Consider the following 23,016-nt stretch of genomic DNA (forward strand, 5'->3'; position numbering starts at 1 on the left):
GATCATCGATCATCTCAATAGATGCAGAAAAAGCATTTGACAAAATCCAACACACATTTATGATAAAACCTCTTCAAAAAATTGGAATAGACGGTCTCAACCTCAATCTGATAAAAGCCATCTATGAAAAGCCAACAGCCAATATTATAGTAAATTGTCAAAAACTGAAATCCTTCACATTAAAATCAGGAAAAAGACAACGATGTTCACTATCAACACTCCTGTTCAATATAGTTCTAGAAACATCAGCCACAGCAATTAGACAAGAGAAAGAAATAAAAGGAATAAAGATAGGAAATGAAGAAGTCAAGCTGTCATTATTTGCAGATGACATAATACTCTATTTAGAAGACCCCAAGAACTCCACCAAAAGTCTAGACTTAATAACCAAATTCAGCAAAGCAGCAGGATACAAATTAACACACAAAAATCAATAGCTCTCCTGTATACAAACAACAGACTCACTGAGAGAGAAGTGCAACAAACAATTTCACAACAGCATCCAAAAATTTGAAATACCTAGGAATCCACCTAATGAAAGAAGTCAAAGACCTCTACTCTGAAAACTACAGCACTTTGAAAAAGGAGATGGAAGAGGATATCAGAAAATGGAAAGACATCCCTTGCTCCTGGGTAGGAAGAATCAACATAGTGAAAATAGCCATACATCCAACCTACTATATAGATTCAGTGCAGTTCCAATTGAAATCCCAGCAACGTACTTCACAGACCTTGAGAAAACAATCCAAAAATTAGTTTGGAACAAGAGAAGACCTAAAATAGCAAAATCAATTCTAGGCAATAAAGACAAGGTAAGGGTATCACAATACTCAACCTGAAACTATACTACAAAGCTACTGTGATAAAACAAACAAACAAAAGCATGGTACTGGCAAAAAAAAACCAGACCTGAGGACCAGAGAAACCGATTAGAAGATGTAGAAACAACTTCAGACACACTCAGCCACCTCATCTTTGACAAAGGACCCAAACACCCACACTGGAGGAAAGATAGCCTCTTTAATAAATGGTGCTGGAAAAACTGGGTTTTTTTCAACCTGCCAAAGATTAAAACTAGACCTATATCTCTCACCTTGCACTAAACTAAAATCAAAATGGATTAAATATCTAAATATTAAAACAGAAACACTAAACTGGCTGCAAAAGACATAAGGCAGAAATCTTGAAGACATTGGTGTAGGAAAAGATTTTATGAACAAAACCTTAGTTGCCCATGAACTAGCACAAATGATCAAGAAGTAGGATCTCAAGCCAGGCATGGTGGTGCATGCCTGTAATCCCAGCATTCAGGAGGCTGAAGCAGGAGGATCACCATGAGTTCGAGACCAGCGTGGGCTACATGGTGAGTCAAGGTCCTGATTTCAATCCCTGTACCAAAAAAAAAAAAAAAAAAAAAAAAGTGGGATCTCTTCTTATTAAAAAGTTTCTGCGCACCAAGAGAAACAGTCAATAGTGTGAAGAGACAACCCACAACCTGGGAAAAGCTTTTCACCAGCTCTTCCTCAGACAAAGGTCTACTGTCTAAAATATATAAAGACCTTTAAAAAATCAAACCTCCCAAATTTAAAGACCCAGTGCAAAAATGGGCATCTGAAATGAAGAGACATTTCTCAGACAAAGAAGTAGAAATAGCAAATAAACATATGAAAAAATGATCGACATCACTGGTCACTCTAGAGATGTAAATTAAAACAACACTGAATGCCAGGCATCATGGCGCATGCCTGTAATCCCAGCACTCAGGAGGCTGAGGCAGGAGGATCACTGTGAGTTCGAGACCAGCCTGGGCTACACAGTGAGATCCAGATCAATCTCAACTACCTAGTGAGACCCTGTCTCAAAAATCAGAAACAAACAAACAAATAAAACAACACTGAGATTCTGCCTCACCCCAGAAATAATGGCTGCTGTCATGAAATCAACCAATAACAAATGCTGGTGGGGCTGTGGGGAAAGAGGAGCCCTGCTCCACTGCTGGTGGGAGTGCAGACTGGTGCAAGCACTGTGGAAATCAGTATGGAGAGACCTCAAAGAACTAGGATTGGAGGCCCCACTTGACCCTGCTATCTCCCTGCTGGGTATCTTCCCCAAAGTAATAAAAGAATCATACCACAGTGACATATGTGCACCCATGATCATAGCAGCACAGTTTGTAATAGCTAAAACTTGGAAGCAGCCCAACTGCCCATCAATGGGAGACTGGATAAAGAAAACGTGGGGTTTTTATATAAAATGGAGTACTACTCAGCCATAAAGAATGAGAAATTAGAGACATTTATAGCTAAATGGATGCACACTGAGGCGATACTCTTAAGTGAAGTAAATAGGATGCATGTGTATAAATACCAAATAGTTCCTCTAGTGTGAGAAACTGGAAGTGTAAGTAAGGACTACAAGGTACAATAGATGATGTGAAACAGGAAGAAAAGGGACAAAGGGGAAGGGGAAGCGAGAAGGGTAGGGGAAAAGAAAGATGGGAGTGGATTTAACATGAGAAAAAGAGAAAATAGAAACAAAACCTTTGTAGATGGGGGGAGTGAAGGGGTTGCAGGGAGGGCAGGGGGCTGGGGGAAAATAAGAACCAAGATGGATTATGGAAAGGTGCACATTTCCAAGGGTGAACGTCACCCCATTGCATACCTTAAATGTATCAGCAAAATTAATGTTTTAATTGGAAGTATTACGATAGAAAATTAATAATTCTTTTAACATTCAGGGAATGTGAGTGACCTTTGGCTTACTTGTTTGAAAGGAGTTTGGCTTTGGTTTTTTTGAGACAAGGTCTCACTATGTGGTTCGGGCTGGCCTTGCACTCACTATGTAGCCCAGGCTGGCCTCAAATTCACTGCCCTCCTCCTGCCTCAGCCTCCCGAGTGCTAGGATCACAGGTATGCACCGCCATGCCCAGCGACTTTTGTTCACTACTATTTTCTTCCATGAATATATCTGGAGTAAGGAAGGCATTTGAAAAAAGTATGCGTAAGGCAAAGAAAAGCACATGTGATGTTCTACCTGTAAGATACCAAATATTTTTAAATCTCATTTTCCAGCCAGTAATTGTCTCACGTCCTCAATCTGCAGCTCCTAAAAGGGGTCAGCCCTTGACCTCTGCCCTATGGCCAGAGAGGGTCAAGCTCGGGGCAGCACCTAGCGACAGGTCCTTGGGTGCAACAAGGAGAAAGGGACCACGAGGGAGTAGACTGAGACGGACCTGTGACGGTGTGGGGGCAGGGAGGGCAGGGCCGGGGCGCACCAGCCGGCCAGCCTCGCCCCACCCTCTCACCAACCCCTCAAAGACCCAGTGCCACCTCCACGCCATGAGAAGGCACCGTAATGTCTCTCTGTGGAAAGAAAAGCGTCATGCAGCTGCCCAGTAAGTCGTCTTCGCTCCATTTCTTTGAAAACCTAAAAACCTTCTATCCAGGAAGGGGAAATACCAAGCGAACAAACCAACACTTTCTTCTGTAACGTAGTTTAATACGTAATGATCAATAGCCTAAACCCAGGGCCTTCAACTTCCAAATTTCAAGACTTAAACGGATTTATCCAGTGCCATGGCGAGTGATCCGAAGCTCCTTATATGGAGGCTTTCGATTACCTTCTCGCAATCCCGTGCAACTTTTCCAAATTCTCCTTCTTTCATGATCATCCCAGACCTGACTCTCCTTCTGTCCTGGAACCCGAATTTGATCCCTCCAATCACGCTGCCCTTCCTGCCTTCTCTTATCGGTGTAACTCTCTGCTGTTAGAATAACGGAAATATTCCAAGAGGTCTCTATGGTCATTCAGTTTAAAAAGTACTAGGGGATCCCACGGAGGTCATTGTTTAGGAATCTCCTCTGCTTGTCTTCCTGGGACGAAGGTGGTTCACGTACGTAATTTATCTTAACTCCTTTGTTGTCTACTTCCCACCCCACCCTCTTCCCTCCATCTCTTCCCACTAGAAAAAAAACATCTACCTCTCTACTTTCTATTGCCTATCTTTTATTTTGCTCTTTATATTTTGGATTTCTCATATCAGAAAAATATTTAGGCTTGTTGTCTGATTTATTTCACTTAATATTATGGACTCGGGCATCCATTTTCCTGCAAGTAATTCAAGTTTGTCCTTTTTGTGGCAGAGTAGAGCTCCGCTGTGTGTAAAATACTATATATCCTTTATCCATTATCCGCTGATGGATATACAGGCTGCTTCTACGATTGTAATAGCTGTTACAGAGGTGTGCATGCGTCACTGTGACGCGATATGTCTTTAACACTTTGCGGAAGATACCTACTAGGAGAACAGTTTGGTCAAATGGATTTTTTTTTTTTTTTTTTGTACCAGGGATTGAACTCGGGACCTTGAGCTGCAAGGCAGGCAGCGGAACCAAGGAGCTAAATCCCCTGCCCTCTATTTTTATTTCTTGAGGAATTTCCATGCTGATTTCCATAGCAGTAGTTCTACACTTTCACATTTCCACCAACAAAGTAGAAGTGTTCTTTTTTCCCCACAGTCTTGCCAGTATTTCTTATTATTTGATTTCTTAATGATGGCCATTCTTTCTGGGGTAAGATGGAATCGCATTGTTGCTGTTTTTAATTAATTTTATTGGTAAAGCTTTGGCCACACATAATGATCATGTTCATCATAGGGAATCTGTACATGTGCATAATATATCTTAATTATTTTTCCCATTCCCTTCCTGTCTTTTTGATCCTTCTCCCCTCTCCATTTACAAAATTTTGTATCTATTGTTTTCCTTCCACTCTTTTTTATTTTTATTCCCATTCCCTTAATTCCCTTCCCCTCCCCTCTCCCTTGTACCCCCTTCCTGTCTGAACATTTCTTCTTCCCAATACCGATCATCCACTTTGGTCCTTATATACCCTTTCAGCTTCTCATACAAGAGAAACAATGTGATATTTAAACATGTGTGTCTGATTTATACCCAAAAGTATCTACTTAAGGTGCATTTATTTAAGTCAAAATGTCTCGTTTATCCTTCTTTACCATATAGAAGTACTCCATTTATATAAAAACCACATTTTCTTTATCCATTCATCCATTGATGGGTATCTGGGCTGTTTCCAAGACTTAGCTACTACAAACTGTGCTGCTGTAAAGGTGGGTGTACATATGTTGCTGTGGTATAAAGCTTTTATTTCTTTCAGTAAGCTACCTAGAAGGGGAATAGTTGGATAAAATGGAACCTCTAGTTTTAGTTTCTTGAGATCTCCACACTGATTTACACATTGGTTGTATCAATTTACACTTTCTTTTTTTTCCAGCTTTAATTGAGTTTATTGATGCATTTTAGGGATACAGTACAGTTACATTCATTGTTGGGAATTTGTACCTCTACATGACAGGTCTTGGTTCTCATTTTTCCCTTTGTCCCTGCCCTCCCTTCACCCCCTCCTCCCCTCCCCATCCACAACCACTTTATTTCCATCTTTTCATTATCTCACATTTTTTTCTTTTCCCTTTTTACCCTTCCCCTACTCAATTTACACTTTCATCAACAGTGGCGAAGGTTCCTTTTTCCCCACAGTCTCACCAGCATTTGTTGTTGGTTGATTTCTTGATAGCAGAGTGAGATGGAATCTGTCTTGTTTTAATTTGCATCTCTCGAGTGACCAGTGATGTTGAACTTTTTTCATGTATTTATTTGCCATTTCTCCTTCTTCATCTGACAAGTGTCTATTCATTTCAGATGCCTGTTTTTTATTACATCTTTAAATTTGGAGGATCTTCTTTTAGTAATTTATACATTCTAGATATTAGTCCTTTGAGGAATAGCTGGTAAAAAGATTTTTTTCCCCATTTTGTGGGTTAACTCTTCACTGTTAGTGGTTTTCTTTTTTGGTACAAAAGCTTTTTAATATGATGTAATCCCAGTTGTTGATTCTTTGTAGTATTTCCTGTATGGTCCAGGTTTTATTCATGAAGTCTTTGCCTACATCTATGCCTTCAAGAGTTTTACCTATTCTACCTTTCAGCAGATTAAGAGTTTCTGTTTTATATTTAGATCTTTGATCCATTTCAATTTAGGTTTAGTGTATTGTGAAAGGTGTGAGTCTAGGTTTAATCTTCAACATGTGGAAAGCCAGTTTTCCCAGTACCTTTTATTAAAGAGGCTATCTTTCTTCCAGTGAAGGTGTTTGGCCCCTTTGTCAAAGATAAAAAGCTCAGTGTGTTTTGGGGTTGTTTCTTTACCTTCTCTGCTGTTCCATTGATCCTCAAGTCAGTTGGGGTTTTGTTGCTGTTGTTGCTGTTTTGCTTTGGCAGTGCCATGCTGTTTTATAACTATAGCTTTGTAGTATAATTTCAAATCAGGGATTGTGACTTGCCTTTGTTGCTGAGAATTGCTTTTGGTATTCTAAGTCTCTTCTGGGCCCAAATGAATTTTAGGACTGTTTTCTCTAGCTCTATGAGGTATGCTATTAGTATTTTTTATTAGGATTGCGTTAAATATTTATAAAGTTGTCCAGTTATGGCCATTTTCACTATAATGTTTCTACCTATCCAAGACCTAGGATATATTTTCATTTTCTGACATTCTTTTTGATCTCCTTTCTCAAAGTACTATAGTTTTCAGTGTAAAGATCTTTTACTTCTTTCATTAGATTGATGCCTAAGTATTCTGTTTTGCTTAATGCTTGTGAAAGGTATGGTTTCCCTAATTTCTCTCTCAGTGAGTTTGTGTACTGACTTTTGAGTGTTGACTATATACTGCACTGCTACTGAATTTGGTTATTAAATCTAGGAGTCTTTTGGTGAGTTTTTGGGGGTCTTCTATATAGAGCATGTCATTCACAAATAATTACAATTTAACTTCTTCCTTTCCTATTCTTTTTCCTTTTATTTCTGTCTCTGGTCTATTTTCTCTGGCTAATGTTTCCAGAACTGTATTGAACAGCCCTGGATATAGTAAGCATCCTTGTCTTGTTCCAGATTTTAGAGTGAAAGCTTTCAGTCTTTGACTGAAAGTATGATGTTGGCTATTCATTTGTCATAGATGACTTCTATCAGATAGAAATGAAGATCTTTTATTCCAATTTTCTGTAAGGTGGTTTTTTATCATGAGTTGGTGTTGGACTTTGCCAAATGCTTTCTCTGTGACTATCAAGATGATCATGGGCTGGGGGTTTGGCTCAGGGGTTCCGCTGCCTGCCTTGATCCCTGGTATAAAAAAAAAAAAGATGATCATGTGGTTTTTGTTTGGGTGTGTTGTGGTTTTTTATCATGAGTTGGTGTTGGACTTTGCCAAATGCTTTCTCTGTGACTATCAAGATGATCATGGGCTGGGGGTTTGGCTCAGGGGTTCCGCTGCCTGCCTTGATCCCTGGTATAAAAAAAAAAAAGATGATCATGTGGTTTTTGTCCTTGGTTATGTTAATGTGGTATATTTTACACTTAATGATTGTTGAACTATCCCTGCATCCCTGGGATGAATCCTACTTGGTCATGATATATAATTTTCTTGATTATTTGCTGTATTCTTTTAGACAGTATCTTATTGAGGATTTTTGCATCTATGTTCAATACGGAGATTGGCCAGTAGTTCTCTTTTTTGGTTGGATCCTCCTCTGATTTTGGTATCGGGGTAATGCTTGCTTCCAGGAATGAATTTGGGAGTGTTGCTTTCCTTTCAACTTCATTAAAGTGTTGGAGAAGAAGAGGCATTAGCTCTTCTCTAAAGTTCTTGTGGAATTCAGCAATGAATCCATCAGGACTTGACCTTTTCTTTATTGGTAGTGTTTAAATTACTTATTCAATTTCATTGACTGATATTGGGTTATTTAGAATTTTTATATCTTCTTGATTCAGGTTTGGTAATTCAGATGCACCTAGGAATCTGTCCGTTCTTCTGCATCTCCCTTTTTAGAGTAAAAGTTCTCAAAGTAGGTATTGATGATCTTTTGGATTTCTTCAGGAGCCATTGATCGTCCTTTTCATTCCTAATTACACAAATTTGAGTCTTTTCTTTCCATTTTTTATAGGCTTGGCTAAGAATGAACCCTAACCAATACAAACTTCTTCCATTAATGGAAGCTAAATTATTTGGATTAAACCTGGAGCTGTTTTAAAACAGAAATGCTTTTCTGTTTCTTAAGTAAATAAATAACATCAAAAGACAGTAAAAAATTAGAGACGCGTAGGTGCGAAATTGAATGCTAACACTTTCTAGCATAGCAAGGCCCTGTATTGCATCACTGGCACCAACAAAAACAAAAACGACACTATTGACATGAAAACAGAAACCCAGAGATAAAATAAGTGAAAAGTATACTTTTGCTCCAAAGCCATTATTCAGGATACCACAATCATCGGACATGTTTGTTACTTTTAAGAAACATCAATTTAGTAGCTGTACAAACTGTGAAGACTCCTGGAACATATCAGCATATCAGAATGGAAATCCTGCCCGAACACCCCCAGAGGCCAAGGCAGGAGGGCTATGAGTTCAAGGCCAGCTTGGGCTACAGAGTGAATTCAAGGAAAGCCTAGACTACACAGCAAGACCTTGTCTCGCCCCCACCCCCACCAAGAATGTAGGGCTGGGGATTTAGTTCAGTGTTTCCAGCTTCCGCCTTGCAAGCAAAAGGACCCAAGTTCGCTCCCCGGTACCTAAAAATAAAAAAAGAATGGAAGCCAGTGTGATGAAAAGATAGTGTAACTAAAGGCTCCACTCCATAACTGAGCCTCAGCCCTGCCCTTAACCCTGGTTCCTTTTCTGTTCAAACACCTCCCGCGGCTCCCACTGTCACCGTGGGGGCCCTGTGTTCACCCAGAAGCGGTCATGGTCTTGGGCTCAGAGACCCCCGCCCTCCTTTTTCCCACCCCACTCATCCCCACCCATGGGTCCCCAGCTCCCCCTGCTGGCGCTCGCTGGGACTGACACAGGGGACAGCACGGTTTATTTCTGAGAGTCTGCAAAGGACTGGGATGGGTCAGCTGGGTCCCCGGCCCCCGGCCAGGCCACGGAGCTCCCTGCAAGCACAGCTCAGCTCAGCGGCTCCACGCGCAGCCATAGCCCGCCCTCTGCGCGCAGGATCAGCTCGGTGTGGCATCGGGCAGGACGCGGAAGCGCAGCAGAGTCAGCGCCAGCACCACCTTCATCTCCGCCATGGCGAAGGTCTGCCCGATGCAGTTCCTGCGGGCGGGGCGGGGACCGTGAGTGCGCCCCGGACCATCAGGCCCGTCCTGCCCGAACCTGTCCCGGACCGCACCCTGTCAGCTCCAGGGACTGCGAGGGGCACTGATGGTGCTTGGACCCGAACTGCACCTACCGAACCCTGTGCCCCTAAACCTTCACGCAGTAGCAGCAAGAATCAGGGGATGGACCTCTGTCCATCCGCAACTTCCCTCTGTTCCCCCGATATCATCCCACACCTCGCCCCATCAGCCCACCCCAGCCTCAAGACCGCTGCCCTCACCTGGACCCCACTGAGAAGGGAATAAAAGCCAGAGGTGACCTCTTCTGGGGGTTTTCTGGGTCGAAGCGGAAGGGGTCGTAGACCTGGGATATGGCAAGAGGAGGCTGCTTGGGTGGGGTCTCTCTGCTCCCCCACCCCACCCCCGGGGAAGACAGGTGTGGTCCAGTAAGGGGGGAGAGGTTGGCTTCTCAGGATCAGGTCTCAGAGTTTCGGGGAGATAAGGAAAAGGAGGAGCAGCACCTCAGGGTCTGGCCAGACTGAAGGATTGTGATGAATCCCGAAGATGCTGATAATGCAAACGGTTCCTGTCCGTGAATAAAAGCCAGAAGACGCCTGTGCTAACCCATAGGACCACCACCCAGGCCAGGACACCCCTCCCCCGTGATGATGTGGGCACCTTTGGGGATGACCCGGCCATCCGGGAGCGCAACATCCTGAGCGCAGCAGCGGGAGATGATTACGACCGGGGGCTGCAAGCGCAGACTCTCCTTGATGCACATAGTCAGGAAGGGCAATTGGGCCAGGTCCTCCCTATGGAAATCCCGCACCCAACAATTATCTATGGAGCAATACTAAAGATCCATTGCCACCCATTGAAGCCTTCTTGCTACCTCCCTCTGACCCTTAGTTCTATAACAAAATTAATTCCTGGTGGACCAAAGACTTAAGCATTAGAAAAATCAAAATCACAAAAGTACTAGAAGAAAATTTGGCCTGGTGATTTTTAGAACTATTTCTGAGCAAATCACACAAAAATATCTTTAAAGTAATACATCTGTATGGATAAAGCTTCTAAAAATTATAAAATAAGCTAACAAAAGAAGAAACAAATATTCTAAAGGGATTGTAAGGTTATTTGATTAAAGAAAATTCACTCTACACTCTAGGGAGAGGTGACTTACTATCATAAAGCTGTCAACTTTCTAAATGAATCAATAAATTAATGCATTCCAATAAAAATCTAACTGGATTTTTTTTAAATTGCCATGGTCTTTAGTTATCTCTTGATTTCTTTCTTCCTTTCTCCCTCCCCCGTCCCAACTTTGGTGTTAGGTATGGAACCTATGGACTTGCATGTGCTATGGAAACACTTAACCACTGAGCCCCAGCCCCAGCCCAACAAGCTTATTGTAAGTGGAAGAGTTAACATTCATCAAGAGCTCTATCCCTTTAAAACTAAAGATGGACTATTGTGGCTCCTCCTGTTAGCCGGCTATGCATCTGGACACTTTTATTTTTTCTTTTATCTTTTCCTCCCTTTGGCCCACGTGTGCTCTACAGAGCTAGTTACTCCTTTGCCCCTTCACCTCTCAGTTTTCAAATAAACTGTTGGCACTGTTAGAAATAAAGAGTGAAGAAAAGGAATTCAGTCTATTGATTTACAAAGGTACAATAAAAATAATGTTTACAAAACTATGGCACAGCAGCAATAACAGGAAAACATACCCATGGAGGAGTAAAAAGCTCAGAGTCAAACAGTAATAGATGAAAGCACAACACTGGTAGAAACTCCATGTATTTGTGGACATATTCATAGAAGACTTGCTGGAAGGTGTTCAGACAACTGGCAATATGGGGAAAAAACTGAATTCTTGTCCCATCCATATAAAAGATGGAGTCTCATATATGAAAAGTAAACTATATAGTTAATGAAAATATCTATAATGTCCAATGTGTGGTATGTCTTTGTGGTGGGAATTTTCAAAGTCCTCTCTTCCTGCCAGGTGTGGTGGTCCACACCTGTAATCCCAGCACTCAGGAGGCTGAGGCAAGAGGATTGCCATGAATTCAAGGCAAGTCTGAACTACATAGCAAGACCCTGTCTCCAAAAAAAAATCCCCTCTCCCAGCTATTTTAAACTGTGCAATACATTATTGTTAACTATTGTCACACTGTGGGCAGGACAGAAGTATTCTTCCTAACTATTATTTTGCACCCATTTACTACCTCTTTCTACCATTTCATCCCTTTCCTAACCCAATTAGGAGAAAAATTATAAAGCTTAAACAAAATAATGTATTTGTGACCTAGCAGTAAGAACATTCTCAAGAATTCAAAAAAAGCATAGTAGCCGGGCGTGGTGGCGCACACCTGTAAGCCCAGCACTCGGAAGAGGCTGAGGCAGGAACATCGCTGGGAGTTCGAGACCAGCCTGGGCTACATAGTGAGTTCCAGGTCAGTCTCAACTACATAGTGAGACCCTGTCTCAAAAACCAAAAAAAAAAAAAAAAAAAAAAGCACAAAAATATAATTCAAGAGAAGATAAATATGCATGAAAGCGAAGGATTTCTGTGTAATAAAAGGTACCATGGACCAAATTAACAATCAAATGAGAGACTCATAGATGTCTACAGTCAATATATAAATCTAGAACAATATGTAGAATACACAAGGGATTCCAGGAAATTAACAAAAAAAGGACAGGTGACCCAAGAGAAAATAGGCAAAGATATAATATAGGAATTCACAGAGATCCAACACAAGATTTCCCTTGCTAATCCATCCAGGACTTGCCTCTGATCTTGGTTCCTTTTCCCACTAGGCATTAATGGAAGAATCAGTAAAACATCTTCTCACCCCACCTGAAGAGCAGAGCCATGAGAGGTGCTCAGGAACAGGCCATGAGGACCTGACTCACCATTCAATCTCTTCAGGCTCACGGCCCCTCAGGAGCTCTTGCACCTCCTGCCGGCAGCGCTCCTGGTATTCTGGGTGCCGGGCCAGGTTGTACAGGGCCCAGGAGAGACCACTGGCCGTGGTGTCGTGACCTGAAGAACAGCCAAGCCGACTTGGGTCTCTGGGCCGTTTCAGCACCACGGGGAGGACAGCGCCCACCCATTGAGACCCCGGGGAGGAAGAAGGGTTGGGAAGCAAGGGCAGAATGGAGAGAGCCAGGAGAGCCTCACCACATCCCTGGGATGGAGAGACCCGTGTGAAATCTACAGACCTTCCCCAGAACCCTCACCTGCAAACATGAAGGTGTCAGCCTCTGCTCGTATGTCTGAATCTGACAGCTCTTTCCCATCTTCATCCTGAAGACAAAGCAAGACCCTTAAGTCACACTAAGTCTGAGGGATCCTGAGTCTAACCTCAGGCCATGAAGGCCCATCATCCAAGCAGCGTCCCTTCCTTTTCATCTCCAGAGCCTGCCCTCAGGATTCCTCTTTTGCCTCCTATCCGCTCATCCGTCTATGGAATCACTTCTGAAACCCACCTACAACTTATCTCTCCCTTCCTCGAGCATTTCCCATAGCACCTCAGTACTCTCTGAATCAAACTGAATTTCTTCTATCTGACATTAAATATCAGGGTCCACACTCCTCTTAAATTCAGATCCCGGACAAGCCCACCTTGGCCAGCAGGAGCACATCGATGAGGTCCAAAGTCTTCAACTTAGCCTTGACCTGGAGAAGATCGTCAACACCCTGGCTGGCAAGGGTGCGGCGCCGCTCCTGGATGACAGCGTCTGTGAAGTTGTGCACCAGGTTGCAGGCCCTGCGAAAGCGTCGCCCATCGGAAGTGAAGTAATACAAGAAGTCTAGGTACTGAAAGAGGTGCTGGTGCCGTTTGATTACGAGGGAGCTGAGCTCCAAGATGGCAGCAATATATTCACTGGGATGCCTGCAGGACCACGGCAGAGAGATAAAGTAACTCCGCATTGCTCAGGAGACCCTGGAGCACCTCCCACCCAGATCCCAACATCCGGTCCTGCCCGTTCCTGCATGGCTTCTTGCAGGTCTCTTCCACGGTCTCCACCAGGCTCAGACCTCCTCCTCTCCAGGTCTCCTGTGCATCCTGTGTCTACACAACAGCCCTCTATCAAGTTAAACATCTACGCTCAGCTCTGACCGTGGCTCTCATCTCCTCAGACGCCACCTGTCGTTCCCTAGAAACCTCAGGATCAGGTTCACGCCTCTTTGACAGGCTTTTCAATGTCCTGTCGTTCTAGCCACTGCCTACCTCTCCAACCTCTCCTCCCAGGTGCTTGCTCACTCCTTCTTGCGTAGGCCCTGCTTGTGCAAGCCCCCTTGCCTTTATTCAAACAACCCCACCTACCTGGAAAGACCATTCTCTCTTCCCTTCTTGTCATTCTATGCCCAGGTCTGACCCACCTCCTCCAGGAAGGATCTTCAGGTCCCTCCGGTCAATCCTCCCTCCTCCACCTCCTCCCTTGGCTCCACGGGTTAGGATCCCAGCCCAGAGAAAGGACCCACTCCTGACAATTGCTGTCAAAGCCGAACACGCATTTCTGCAGACTGTCCAAGGTCATCAGGCTGATGTGCTCGAACATTTCCAGACGGGCGCTGCCCTCCGAGGCCAGGCGCTGCCACTTGGCCTGGCCAGAGAAGGGGACAAAGATGGGACCTTGGCTCCCATGAACCCCTCCCCAACTCCCGACACCAGAACCAGCCGGCTGACCCCAGGAAGGACCCAGCTTGGTTGGGAGCAGACCCAATTACTCTTAGGCAACAAAGGTTCAAGCAACAAGTTAAATGAACCGCATTGATATCAGACACACTAGAAAAGGGGTGACCTTGGGCAAGCTCTCTGACCCCTCTGACCCTGGGTTTCATCATGCATAATATGGCAATCATTAACATCCCTACTTTACAGCAGTGTGAAAATTGCATGACAGCCTAAATCATGGAACTGCAATATTATTTCTGACATACAGTAAGTGCTCAATAAGTGTTAGCTATCATATCCTCTTCATCGTTAGCCTGGTGGTAGATGAATGGAAAAATGTCCACAATGTGTCATCCTCCCTCTACCCTCTGTCTTGCAATGAGGCTTTGCAGCCTTTTCCCTTAGCAGGTGAGGCCCGTTCTCCAACTCCTGCATCCAACCCACATTTGGGACGTGCTTTAGCCAAGGCAAGAAGGCATGATGGACTAGTTCTGGTCCCAGGTATCAAGAGGTACCGAATGTTGCTGTTCTCTCATTTGGAACCCAGGCTCTGTCACGCTAGCCAGCCCAGGCCACCCTCCTGAAAGGTCCAAAACAAATGGAGGAGCTCAGGAGGCCTACCGAGGCCCGTGAGTTCTAAAGTGGTGTGCCATGCTGAAAGGGCTACTCCACAGTCTTCAACACTACCGTGAGTTCCCAGAGCTTTTGTGAGGGACACCAGAAACTAAGGCCTCCTAAGCACCTACTACATGCTGGGAATGTGACTTCATGTAGGTTAGATTATTATTCCCATTTTACAGATGAGAAAACCAAATCTAGGAGAGGAAAAGCAAGGATGGCCAAACCACCCAGCAGAGCAGAGACTGCAGGCCAGACCCATCTAAAGCTACTCTCCCTTTCCCAAAGCTCGCTGAGCCCTAGACCGGAGAAGCTCACATGCATGATCTTCACACTCTCGTTAAAAGTCTTCACGTAGGGCTTCAGGATGTCAAAGTGGAAGGCGGGTGTCAGCAGGCGGCGGTGGAGCTTCCACTTATCACCAGCACTCAGCAAGAGCCCATCTCCTGATGGGGTGGCCTTGGGCAGTGAGCAAAGGCAGCTCCTTTCCCCGGCCCCCAGGTTGTCCCCGAGCCCGTTAACCTTCAGGTACTCACCGAGCCAAGGTCTCAAGAAGCCATAAAAAGTCATGCTCTTGGGCGCGACAGCTGACATGAACAAGAGCAATCAATCGGGGGCCACGGAGTCCAGTGGAAAATGAGAGCTCTCAGCCAAGGATCTGCACTTCCGCCCTCCAAGCTCAGCAAGGCAGGAAAGGACCCAGGGACAGAGGAAGCAGGGAGGAGAGGGGTGTGAGGAGGGGACCAGGGCAGGAAGCAGCAGCAGGGCAGAGTGAGGGTACAACACAGCTGAGCACGCCTTGACACAGCGCCTACCACTCCGTGTTCTGTGACACCGAGCATGGTTTGCTACTCTACAGGGACCTGGGACCCCCTGTCTGTGTCCTAGGCATCTCCTGTGGCAGGAGATGACATGTTCTCCTCTGCGGCATCTCCTGACATACACTGGGGCCTAGGACACAAATGCAATGTGTGTTATTATGATTTGTTACAGATGCAACACACATGGCCTACCCTCATGTGACATGTGGTCTGATTTGGACCAGAGACTATCTGTCATGACCTAAGTGTGCCCTAAAGATACAACCCAAACAGGACTCAGCATTGCCCTGTTAATGTCCCAGGTGGGCTCAGGCTTCCTTGGGATCCTCTTCCACTCCATGTCAAGCATTAAATGCTGAGGACCAAGGGCTGCTTTATCCTTACAGATACGAGAGGATTCTGCCCGCTCTTTGCTTGCTGGGCTCCACCCACAAACAGCCTTCACTGTCCGTCCAGCTACTCGAGCAGCCCCAGAGCCCTACTAAACACAGTGGACCAGTCTAGGGCCTGTTGGATCTTCCCCTGTGATAGTGTGAACATCCCTTCCCTCCCAAATCACCCTCCGGCTTAGGATCCCTTCCATCAGAGGCAGCTGAGGACTAACTGCACAGGACTAACAGGGAGGCCTTGGTATTCTCTACGACCTTGAGAAGTCAAGGTGCCTCCCTGAGCTCCCAGAAACTGTCCATCTCTCAGGGATGTTGGTGGATGAATGTGTCCTCCTTTCTAGCATCCGTCCCCCTTCTTTTGAAACCAACACCTCATACCTCTCCCCCATCCCAATCCAAGTAGTTGGGAGATGGCCATCGCCACCAAGAACTGAGCATACAACCGTAAGCCTTAGCAACCAAGTCACAAGTACTGGATAAAGAACCGATCTTGTCCCCAAGCAGGCAATTAAGAGAGTCCTGGAACTCCTCCGGAAGTGGAGAGAATTTTCCCTGGGGGTTGAACTTCTAGGACTCAACTCTACCAGCGCAAGCATGAAACCATCACAGAGGGAAACAGAAGTGAGACATGAAGACTCCTGATGGTTTTGTTTGAACACCCAGACACAGTCATGGCCGAAGACCACATTCCTTGGCCTATACCCTTGATAGATCCCCTTTCTTTGCTCAAACCATGCAGAGCTGAATTTCCACGATTCACAACTGAGAGACCTCAGCAACCAGGAAAACCCAGGGATTGGGTTGGTGGCAGAGGCATGATCTCTGCTGGTGTTTCCCCTTCCTGCGCCCCGCCTGGCCTGTCCAGGGATGAGAAGGAGTAGGAGCAGAGCAAGGAAGAGGCCAGGGCTCGGGGGTCCAACAGATACCTGGGGCCTGAAGCAGGGGGGCAACGAATTTAGGGTGGATGAGCCTCAAGATTGGGTAGACGGGCCCCAGCCAACAGAGGTGCACTTCGCGGAAATGGTGGCCCAGCTCCGTCACCAGCTTCATGCTTTCCTCGTTGTTCTTTGCCTGAGGAAGGAGAACTAAGAGAGTCTTGGCAGGGGCCTCGGATGCTGCTGTTGCCTGTTGTATCCCCCTGCCCACTCCATCCCCAGCCTCCGGCCTCTATTTCCTGGCTCGTTCATCCATGCCTCTCACTGGGTCACTTCTACTGGCCCATGTCTGTCTCTTTCCATATCTGTCTCTCTGTGTGTTCCGCTCTGTGAGCCCCTAACTCTTTTTAATCTGTTTCCTTCCTAGGTCGGTATGCAGGTGATATAGATGGGACATAGACAGACAGACAGATGCAATAGAGCGATGGATACACAGAACATTCATAGGTAGATGCATAAAGCTGTACAGATAAGAGAGACATAGACAAATAAATAGGTATGAAAGATTAGTTTGATGGATAAGCAGATGAGAGAGATAGAGGAACCATAGAAATGGATACACAGATGCTAGGAGAGAGGAGATAAGGGGGTGCATGGAAGAGGGATAGATAAGATACATGCCAGGTAAGATAAGTAGGTAGGTTTTATAGGATCAAGACAGGAAGAGATGGATAAAATTGATTAGGTGGATAGATAGAGGCAGGTGAGATGGCTCACACCTGTCATCCCAGCACTCGGGAGGCTGAGGCAGGAGGATCACCACAAGTCTGAGGCCAGCCTGGGCCATAGTGAGTTCGAGGCCAGCCTGAACTACACAGAGAGGCCCTGTCTCAACAACAAACAAAGATGACTAAATATAGGTGCGTGTGCACGCGTGCGTGTGTGCGTTTCCTTACTCCCCACTTACCCGCTCCTCTCTGTGTCTCTTGCTCCTCTGCTTCCCTCACTCTTTCTGCTGCCTGTTTCTCTCTTCCTCTCCTGTGTGTATGTGCATCTTCCTTTCTCTCCCTCTGATTCCCTCCCCGCTTTCTCGCTCCCCGCCTCCCTTATCGTTCACCCCAAAGACCCGGACTCAGCATGCACCCAAGCTCCTGTCCCTGTGTCTGATCCTCTCCATTGCCTCTGACTCTGGCCAAGCATCTTCTCAGTTTTGCACCGAACAATCTTGGGCCCCTCCCCCCCAGTTTCGGTTCCCAGCCCAGGGGAGATACGTGGACTTCACTTCGGAGGGAACTGATGGCCAACTGAAGAAGTGGACAGCCCAAGGAAGAAGGTGGCCTCAAGGATAGGGAAGAGGGTCAGGGCCCTGTGGCTCCCTTATGAAAAGGTCACAGAGGGCCACGGTGTAGCTCAGTAGCGCGACGCCTGCCTGACAAGCGCAAAGTCCTGAGTTCCATCCCCGGTACCAAAAAGTAAAAAGGTCATGGAAAGAGAGGCCAACGGTGGAGCAGAGGGGCCCCAGGGAGCTCAGGGGAGAACAAGGGAGGGTGTCATCCTGGAATCAAAGAGGTTCGTGGAGCGTCGGGGAAGTCAGCACAGCAGAGAGCTGCTGGGAGGTGGACAAGATGGGCTGGGAGAACCTGAACGTGATGGGGTGGAGACCAGGAGAGGGGTGAACGAGGGTGGGGAAGCAGCGAGTGAAAATGAGTCTCTGTCCATAAGAGATGGTGCAGAAAGGAGATAAGAGGTTTGGCGCAGAACAGGCCCATCTGAAGTGCGTCGGTAAGAGTTTACATGTGACCTGCCTGACAACATCATCATGGAGAAGACACCAGAGACGGACGGCAGAGTTGTTCCCAGGTCAAAGTTTCCCGAACATCCGGGAAGCAAAACCCCCCCGCGTGAGAGACTTCAGCTCTCGCGATGGGAATCTGAGCTAGGCGTGGCTGAGGAAGGCGGACTGCAAGGGAGCGGTAGGACCGGAGGGGCTGGAAGTCCTGGGAGATGGGAGACAGGGGGACACGGAAGCTGAGTTGAATCAATGGCATTGGAGGTAGTGCCCTTAGGGGTGACGGTTTAAGTTCAAGTTCAAGCTAGGAGGACACAGCATAGAGCAAGGTGCTTCTGGGGAGGGGACAAGGATGGCGGGTGAGGAGCCCCGTCCCAGGAAGGGAGCCTTTGTGGCAGAGTGATCCCCTCTGAGAAACATCGCTCAGGGGTAGAGCGCATGCCCAGGGGCCCTGGGTTCAATCCCCGCCATAGTGACAAGAGTGGTCACCTTACCCAGATTGGGTGGGGCAGGTGCCTTTGGATAGGTCTTTGGGGTGGAGGGAGGATAAGGAGAGAGGCATTGAAGGAGAGGACTGAGGCCTGCGCTTCTCTGCTCCCAGAGGCGCCCTGTGGGTGGGGGTGGGAGTGTCACAGCTCATTTTCACGAGGAGGCGACAGCCAGCCGGGAGGGGTGCACACATCGGCCTGGGTCAGTCAAGAGATGGGCAGGCAGGGACTAGACCGCCTCGAATCCAGAGGTGGAAACTGCAGGCTGTCCAGGGGGTCTCTGCTCCATGCAGCCTACCCTAGGAGCTCCCCCCAAGTAGAGAGGGGCACATTAATATAGGGAGCACAGGCAGGAATGTGGCCCAAAGTGGGCCTAGGGAAAGGGGGGAAGGCTTTGGGTAACGGGGAGGAGAGAAATAGTTGTGAAGGGGCAGTGGGGAAAGAGGGGTCCCCCGAGCTTTCCTTGTTCCTCTGCCATCAGCACAACTCACACCTCAACTCCCAGCCCTGACCCCGCTTCCTGGCCCCTCAGGAATCCCCCCACCCTGCCACTGCCGCACTCACCATACCCAGGTGACCCCAAAACCAGCTCTGTCTGGGAGACCGTGGGAAACATTGGAGGCGGCCGCAGTAGTTGTAGAAGGCAAAGATCCGGGCCAGAACTCGGACCAGCAGCCAGGAGGCTCCAGCCAGCAGCGGGAGCTGCCACAAGCAGGCTGCTAAAGGCACGGGTCCCAGCCAGCACAGGCTCAGCTGTGTCGTCCTGAGCACGAAAGGGACAGGGGGAGCTCCTAAATCCTCAGGAAGGGACAGGGAGCTCCAGGGACCCTGGAGAGGAGCAAGGATGGGAGAACCGGGTGAGGACGGAGAGGTGGAGGGAGGTCCAGGGATTGAGAGGAACAAAAGGCAGAGGGGAGAAAGTGCGACACAGCAGGTGAGGAAGAAACAAGAGAGGTGGGGCGGTGTTTAGAAGGTGAACTGGTTCGGCTTGGAACCTAGGGGAAAGGCCAGGGGCTCAGCTACCCGGAAACCACCACTGTTCTGGGCCAGTTCCCTCCCTAGGGCCAAAGCCAACCTTGAGTCAGAACTCTCCATCTCCCTCCAGCTTGGTGCCTTCTGTGGCGAGCAGCCTGCACCTCACCAGCTCCTCTCCTCTCCTCTAGAACTTCCGGGTCGCAGCTCCAGACCTCTGGGAAACTGTAGGAGGCTGGGCCCCAGTTGCTCCTCCCTACCTGGGCAGGAGGCCAAGACTCAAAGGCCTCCGGAGGGAACTGACTCAGGACCAGTGGAGCCTCAGGACTCAGCACTTTCTGCTGAAATGAGGGGCAAAGCTGACTCTGTGCCCTTGTGTTTACCACCGCCCCCACCCTTCCTGGGCCAGCAGACAGCAGATGAAACCAAGAACTAGAGTTCAGGTGCGGGGAAACCAGGGCCAGCCCAACCTCCGGTACCAGAAATCTGAGCTCTTTTCCCAAGTGTGGGCAGGGAGGACCACATGCACCATTTCTCAGTGAGGAATAAGGAGACTCAGAGAAGCCGGGCACAGTGGGTACATCTGTGATCCCAGTATGGGAGGATGAGGCAGGAGGATTGCCTCAAGTTCAAGGCCAGCCTGGGCTACATTGTCAGTTTGAGGCCCATGTGAACTACATACCAAGACCCTGTGCTGTGGCTTATGACTACATGACCTCTTGCACTCACGGGCAGGGCTTTTGGGAGGTGATGGGATAACAGAGACAGTATATTCATCAGCGGAGGATGTGGGTCACTGAAAGGGTGGCCTGAAGAGTCTATCTCCCTCCTTCCTTGTTAGCCATCTTCTTCCTGCTGCCTCCTCACCCCTCACCCTTGCTGCCTGCCTTGGAGCCAGCTGACTATGGACTAAAACCACTACAAACTCTGAGGCATAAACCTATTCTTCCTTAAATTGTAGGTGTCAGATACTTTGTTCTAGCAACAAAGAAAGGAACTAAGACGCCTTTCAAAACAACAACATAAACAAAAAGCGGGTTTGGGGTGGCACGCCTATCATCCCAGCACTCAGAAGGCTGAGGCAGGAAGATCACCACCAGTTTGAGGGCAGCCTTAAAAGCATAGTGAGACCGTGTCTCAAAAAAAAAATTTTTTTTTTAATTTAAAAATCTTAAATCTGGGAAATGGCACATTGATCATAAAAAGGCCACATCTTGTCCAGATACTCTGCTGGATGCCCTGCCTGCCGGTCTTCACCCCTCTGCAGCACCCTCTCCTGCGGTCAGGCCCCCAGACAGAGGTGAGCCTGAAGAATGGAACAGATTGACAGAGATTCCTGTGGGAGCCAGCGGAGCAGGGGGAGATGCCCAAACTTTCATTCCTCTGCACATGTGACTTCTAACCCAGCCAAATTCAGATTCTGGTCCTGCAGGATCCTGCACTGCAGCCTTTAACCAGTTGGGATGCACAGATCCTCCTCTTTCCCTGCCGGGGTGGATCTACCTGCTGCCAGGTCCATAGTGAAAGGAAGTTAGGTTATTGGTGGTGTAACCTTGAAGGAGATATTGGTCTCCACCATGATGTTCCACCTCACCACAGCCCAAAGCCACAAGAGCGAGGTGCCTTGGAGGTGGTTCCTGCAGCCTCACAGAAGTTGCCCCAGCCGACGCCCTGAAGCTGTTTGTGCTGAAATCTGAAATGACAGGCTTTCTACGTTCGTAGACAAAGTCCTATACTTACAGGCTTTGGTGTACAAGAGAAGTTTGTGATGCCGGGACCTGAACTCCAGGCACAGCCTGCACCACCGAGCTACACCCTCAGCTGTGCATTTCCCAGTTTTCCATCCAGCCCAGGTAAAAGGGGAAGAGACGGGGGGGGGGGAAGACTAGGAAGGAAAAGAAAGATGAGAGCGAGGTAGAAGGAGGAAAAGTAAAGAAGAAGAGAAAGGAGGAGGAGGTGAGGGAGAAGGAGGAGGAGAAATATCCAAAGCAACCCTCGTCAGCAGCCAGTCAGCACTAAGCTGCGGTTGACAGTATCGCCACTCTCTGGGACAGAGCGCAGACCTCAGCATCGGCCCTGAGCCTTGGGTCTGTCTGGCTCAGGCATCAGACGTTTCGCGGGCTGTGGACGTTCCTTCTTCTTTCCCACGCTGGGAAGGAGGTTCTCAGCGGAGGAGCTGGTGAGGGGCTGGGGCCTGGCCAGCCAAACTGCTACTCGCCAGCTGCTTGACCTCAGGCAAATGACTTCTCCGCTCGGAGCCCTCTCTGCTCCTTGGCAATAAAGGAGCCGCGACTGGCTGCCGGGCACCTTGTGTCTTAGTTTGAGCTCCCCTGAAGCAAGGATTCAAGGGCAAATATCTCCCCTCGCGCATTGAACTAGGGGGATTGAATTCAGGACCTTGTGCTTGTAAGGCAGGCGGTGGCACCGCTGAGCTAAATCCCCAGCCCTCAAGTGCAAATATCTTACTGGGGACTGACTGGGAGTAAAGTTCTCCCTTCCTCCTCTTCAGTACCCACACGCACACCGCGTACACACACATATGCACACTCACGCATAGATACACGCGAATCTCGCACCCAAACACGATCACACACGGTCAACCAAATGCACATGCGGCCGCTCGTGCATACAGTCACACCCGCACGGGCTCAGAGGACGTGTGCACTTCGCCCTGTCAGGAAGAGAACCGGAGCCTGTTGTCTCAGAATCTGCCAGCAGAGGGAGCCACGGTCACACTTTATCGGGGAGTGAGTCTCAGAGCCTGGAGACCGATCCCCGCCGGGGTGTTTTAAGATTTACACCATGCAGTAGGCTGGGGATTTAGCTCAGTGGTTCCACCACCTGCCTTGCAAGCGCAAGGACCCGAGTTTCCAGGTACTGAAAAAGAAAATCAATCAAGACTTAACACTGTGCAGCCGGGCGTGGTGGCGCAAGCCTGTCATCCCAGCACTCGGGAGGCTGAGGCAGGAAGATCACTCTGTGAGTTTGAGACCAGCCTGGGCTACATAGTGAGTTCCAGGTCAGTCTCAACTACATAGTGAGACTCTGTCTCAAAACAAACAAACAAACAAACAAACAAACAAACAAAAGACTTACACTGTGCAATACAAATGGCCAAAAATGAAAAAGGCTCACGTTGCTGGCCGTTAGAGAAAAGCAAGCTAAAACAACACTGACATTCCATCTTATGCCTGAAAGGATGGGGGGAACCCC

The 23,016-nt window shown here is 47.6% G+C and overlaps 1 pseudogene; it reads right to left on the minus strand.

The window, feature by feature from the left end:
- Positions 1-8,592: 8,592 nt before the first annotated feature.
- Positions 8,593-19,998, minus strand: LOC104873443 (annotated as a pseudogene).
- Between the last annotated feature and the right edge of the window lie 3,018 nt (positions 19,999-23,016).

The sequence above is a fragment of the Fukomys damarensis genome, unplaced genomic scaffold (genome assembly GCF_012274545.1).
Source record: "Fukomys damarensis isolate Sample0158 unplaced genomic scaffold, DMR_v1.0_HiC HiC_scaffold_37, whole genome shotgun sequence".
NCBI classification, from domain to species: Eukaryota; Metazoa; Chordata; class Mammalia; order Rodentia; family Bathyergidae; genus Fukomys; species Fukomys damarensis.